Below are 6,000 nucleotides of genomic sequence, written 5' to 3' on the forward strand. Positions count from 1 at the left end.
TGGTGGAAGACCCTCTGTTCAGCTGGGCCGTCTATAAAAGGTAGCAGACAGGTCAGCCTTCTTTGTCAGGAATGGCAGGAGGAGGAGAGGTTGCTCTGTGGTGCTCCAGTCTGTTGTCACTCACGGAATGCTCTGTGCTCTCGGTGGTGGCTGCGCTGGGAAGGTGCTTCATGCCTGTGTGGTCCAATGCTGCAGTGTGGTAGGTGCTTTGCAGCCAGACAGCATCTTGGAAACCCCCTTCATGGCAGCTTGTTAAGCTCTTCAAGTGTGCAGGGAGTAGGGGCAAAGTGACCTAAAGATGGTCCTACAGGAGCAAACAAAGTTTATCCACAAGAAGTTTTCATTTCCCAAGGTCTTGGAGTTCATGTACCTGTCCGATCCTTTGCTCTTGGCCACCCCTTGTATCCCCTAAGGCCAGCATGACCCTCTGAGGGGAACATGAGTGTTATTTAGGAGTTACCAAATCCAATAGCCCGATAGAGGTGAGGCTGACACAGCTCCGTGCCCCCAGGTCCAGCCAGCAGTGAGGCTGAGCATATATTCACAATGGACACACACACACACAGAAACACTTATATACAATACAGATGTACAGATCCACATAGCCAGCCACACAGATCAACACAGTCAGAAAATACAACACTCACACAAACAGAAACAGCAGCAACAACCTTAACCCGTTCCCCTCTCTGGATGTCCAGAATGAAAGCCTGTTAGTGGAAAATGCTTATGCATATATGCAACATGGATCCCTCCAGAAATAGGCCTTAGACACTCAGTCAAAGCAGTAGCTGGCCCTAGATCCTCTCGTCTCCAGTCACCCCATGCACAGAAACACACAAACATGCAAACTGGTCTCTCAATCAATCCCCAGACCCCACTTTCTCTCCAGTAACTGGCTTGGACCTTCTGGTCACTCCAGTAGCTTACTCCTCCAGTTGCCTGAGGCACGGAAACACACACATACCCAGCCCAGACTTATGGCCGCTTAGATTCCTGGTCCCAAGTGTTTTATCCCACTCACCAGCTAGTCCAGCTTGATATTTACTAGCAATCACACACTGATATATGCACCCCCGCAACATGCATGCACTCTGGTCTTTCCAGTTGTTGGCACTCCAGACACACGGGCCCCAGTTGCTGACACTTAGACCTCCCTATGCACACATACACACAGAACAGAGAACTCCCTCACCCCCAAAAATATTTAGAAATGGAGTTTTACTTATGAGGTAAGTAAGGCCTGAAAGAAATTCACATATATATTATATCAACACAGTTGGCCTTTATCAGACACACTAGCACAATCTTCTCAAAACAGTACATGAAGTTTAACTTACAGTCATATCATTGTTATAATTATATGCTTAATTCTAGCGGTTGCTTTTTGGCATCTTGCCTAGTTAATGTTACAAATGAACAAATACAAAACAGCATAATGGGATGAATAAACATGAGCAAAGACTGTAAGAGCATGAAGTAACAGAGATGAAGCAGTTCTCTTCTGTGCTGATAAGATCTCAGCTGCAGTCCCAGGTCCAGGTTTAACACCACAGCTCGAGTTTGCATGGGCCAGTCAGAAAGGCAATGGAGAAAGGCAATCAGATACCTAAAAGCAGAGACAAGAAGTCTGAAACCACTGCAGACCATTTTCCTGATCAGCAGCTTTTAGCAGGCTGGACCAGCACTTGCCAGCCCCAGTTCAGGTCTGTGGAAAGGGGAATGATCTCCCTGCAGCCTTCCCAATCTGCAACCTGGGATTCACACAATTCCCATTTTGTTATTAATGTAAGATGACGTTATTCTGCTTCTTCCTAAATAGACAATTTCAACCTGTCTAAGGTTTTCTAGATCTTTTATGACAGTTTTAGCATCTGCAACCAGAGAGCTATGCAATGCCACTGCAAGGATTCTTTTTCTTTTTTATATATATCTCTATATAAAACCATTTGTATTGCTAGCTCTGCTTGGCTACATAGCTTTTCATTGATATTTTAGCTTCCCTAAAGAGCAACCCATATTTCATACCTTATTAATAGCCACTGCTGCCAACTTCTCCTTCTCCCATTTTGAAAAATATGTGAATTTTGCTTCCACTTGCAAGTCAATTGTATGGTTTGTTACTGCAGTTCTCCTGGATGAAACTCATAAAATGTTGTGACAATTCACATCATCTATGCACAACTTACTTATAAATCCATTTTTAATTGCTATGAGCTGTCTCTATATCTATGTGTTGTAAAGATGCATGAAAGATCAGGACAAGCCGGGCAATGAACAAGCAACACACACTGAGTGCACAGTACATCCAGCTTGACTAAAGTATGAGCCAATAAAAGACCTACAAGCTAGGTTAGGACAAAGCTAGTGCATTTATTAACGGTGATTTCTAAAAGCATTGCTGGTGATTGCAACCAATTGCACCTGCCGACCTCAGAGGTCTGTGCCAGCCCAATATATGCTCCCTGTCTGCAAACTCAAGGAGTTTGGGGAGAGATTGGGGGAAGGCGTGCTCTGGATGTGATAATCAAGCTCTGGTGACAGCTCAATTTATCACTGGGAAAGTTTCAGCATTTTGACTCAAGAGAACATTCCCCCCTTGTCATTGCTCACTTTTTACTCCCAGTGAAAAATCTCCGACGAGATTCCTGGTGACGGCTCTCTTTGCATTCCTGGCGCACACTCAGCTAGCCAAGCAAGTCTGTAAATAATTGAGCACCCGTCATTCCCTTCACAGTCCCCACCAGAACCAGCTCAGTTTGTTCTCAACAGCAAATATTTAGTGAGATAATCAATCCAAAAAATCTTAATTTGGATAAGAAAATGAAATGCTTTCCCCAGATCTTATATCTGATTATTTCTGGCATCTATCCTGCCTTTCTTAGACAGCCTTTCTCGGGGTGCTGTACCAGGAGATAATTATGGAGCGTCACAGAAGCATTTCAATTAGATGCAGCTAATGCTGCTTATTAGCATTTTGCTGGAGCTTTTGGAGTTTTTCAGCTGAAACCAATAAACAAGCTCAAACATCCACATATGAAAGCTCAGACAAAAACAGAAACAAGGAAACAGGGAGGAAGTCAGGAAAACCACAGAAAAGCATGTGAGTAACAAGGACTGACTGCAACCATGGGCAGCATTATCACTTTGTTCTTGGGGCGTGGGTGCAATGCTGGGTCTTCAGGAGCTTCAGTGTCTCACCACACAGGAGCATGTTTAGTGCATGGAGCACAGCTAGAGTCTGCTGTCACAAGACAGTTCTAATTCCAGATTAGATGACCAGCAGTATATTAAGACATACTCAAGGGGCTAGCAAACATGACGTGGGACCTACAGGAAATCTAAACCCCTTTGGAGCAGCATCTGCATACTCTAGTGTGCCTACAATGGTGTGTCTATGTTCAGACACCCAAACTGATCCCTTGCTATGTTATACAAGGCTGGTGCCTCTTCTAGAGCCATAAACTCAGATGAGGATGCTATGTTTTGGATACCTCCCTCCCACCCACTGCACTGAGTCCTTGGCTGTCACCAACTCCATGTCAAATAATTAATTTCATAGACCAATCAGTCTTCGTCTTCATGTCAGCTGCACTCCCTATGCCCACTCTTCCCATTGGACACAGCTTCACAACATCCTACTTTTATCCTAGGAAAGCGATTTCAATTTTCAGTGTGAATGAGTCCTGACTGCTTTGTACTATGCCTGCAATTGTGAGCATAGTCCTTCAACTTAAGTAGCTCTTTCCTTCCTCTGGTGCTTACCACTCCAAGCTCTTTATAGAAAGCAATCAGACCCTATCATGACCTGCAGTTTGCAAGGTCAAACACACCAAATACTTTTACTCTATTTTGTAGGACTTGCTGTCACTCTCCCTCTGCACTAGGCCTTACACCTCCTTCCTGTCCGTGCTAATCTCCATGGTCATTTTACACTTAGACTCTCTTGGATCATGTACTCAGCTCTCTTCCTTTCTTCATCTCCTTCCTCATCAAAATTTTCTTCTAGTCAGTTCCTCCTCTTCTCTCCTTCCATTCCTTCTTATATATTCTTTTTTTTTCCCCTCCCTTCAAAAATTGTTTAAAAGAACCTTATGAAATAAACCAACTATTTGGTCAATTAGAAAGTGGAGGATCAAGCTATTAACCATCTACAAATGCCTGAGGTGAAACCATGTGCTTCAGGTGAGCTGAAATCTTGATTAAAGATAATCCCTGCTTAGGGCAGAAATCTGGAATTCGCAATTGCTAGCAACCAAAGGTTTTTATTTTGTTCATGGCTTGGAAAAAGCATTTTCAAAACATATTTATATTTGACTGGTCCTTAAAAAAACAGGAATAAAACTTCATACTGCAGATTCACACCCATTGGCACTTTACCAGAGTACCTCACATTTTCCCAACCTTTCTGTCTCTGAGATTCAATGAATTATCTAGTCTTTGAAAGGAGGCAACTTCACAGTTTTACCTCCGGTTCCTCTCCAATTCCCACCCCCCCCTTTTTTTTTCTTCTTATTGAACATTATCAGAAGGACCTGGCAGGGAATTTTAATGGAAATTAGAAATTTTGGAAAGTTGGAAATTTTACTGGAGATTGATAGTCTGTTGATGGGAAGCCATGCCACTGGGTGGGCTGCTCTTGAACAAACTCCAGAGGAAAGCAGTCCTTCAAAACTGCAGCAGGAAAGAAACCACAGCTCTGGTTCAAGACTGCAAAGAGGATGCAACATTTCTGTCAGAGCTCAACATCTGCTACTTCCAGCTGATCACAAGGGCACCACATTTTGCCATTCTTGCCCACACAGTTTCTCATGCTGCTTTAGCTGGTTAGAAGAGCCAACTGGTTTTGTGGTCTCTTGAGGCCATATATCACAAACGGTGAAGAAACAGGAGTCAGCTGCCCCAGCAGAGTAGGGTGCATACAGCTCTCTCAGTGTCTTTGTTGTTCCCTTTGGCACATTCTGGTTTTACAGACCCAATTCTATCCTCTCAGTGCCACAGTTACCATCATTTCTCTTGCATCCAGAGCCGGGTTTTCCTGTCCTGACACAGGGGGGCTTGTCAGTTTCAGCTACTGACCATCACCTCCCTCTCTTTTCTTTTCCAAGCCTTACTGATGGTATTAGAACAAAATAATGCCCTGATGCCTCCTAGAGGGACTTTGCTCAGTAGGTGAAAGAGCAGCTGAGAGGAAAGGCATGCAGGCAGAATAAGGGACTAAGTGCCATCTGTAATCTGCATTGTGAAAGCCTGCCCAACCCTAGGAGATGAGGACAAGAGGAGGAACCATCTCCAACCCTGACAGCCTTAAGAGCTAAGAAGAAACCTCAGCCCCTTCTGGGGCTGTGACTGATGCTGTACATCAGGGGCTTGTGCTAATGCTGCTGAAATGCTACACCTCCAGGCTGGGTGGGTCTCTGAGACCAGTGTGATGAAGCAGAGGTGCCTTTCACCTTTTTTCCCACAGTGGAAAAGCTTTAAGAAGTTTTGACTTGCCTACTGTGCCCTGAGAGCTTGAGTACTCATAAGATTTGGCAGTATGTGGGGGTCAGATGTGTCTGTTTTCACCTTGGTACTAGGAGACATGTGAATTTGGCCCCCAGCTGCTCAGTCAAGCACCTGGAAGGATTGGTATGCAGGTGCCTGTGTTGCTCACAGTGCCTGTAGCTATGGTAAATCTCTAATACATCAATGGGAACCCACACAATATAAGGGGAAGAAGGGAGTGAGGAAGGGAGAGGGATGCATGTGTCTCACATTGCTGGCAGCAACCAGTTCTAACAAGGGTTCACACAAGTCTCTGCCTTGCAGTGCATAACACTTGCCAGGAGCACACATGTATGACACAGATTCTTGCTTTAGAAAAATAATAACCCATATCAATTAACTCTTCTAGTGCCTGTTCCCTGTATACCCACAATCAACAGATAAAACAACATGTAACAGCTTGATGCCAGCTTGTCAACAGATCAGTGAGCTGAGCCAACATAAAAATAGTCC

Source organism: Apteryx mantelli, chromosome 31 (genome assembly GCF_036417845.1).
Source record: "Apteryx mantelli isolate bAptMan1 chromosome 31, bAptMan1.hap1, whole genome shotgun sequence".
NCBI lineage: Eukaryota > Metazoa > Chordata > Aves > Apterygiformes > Apterygidae > Apteryx > Apteryx mantelli.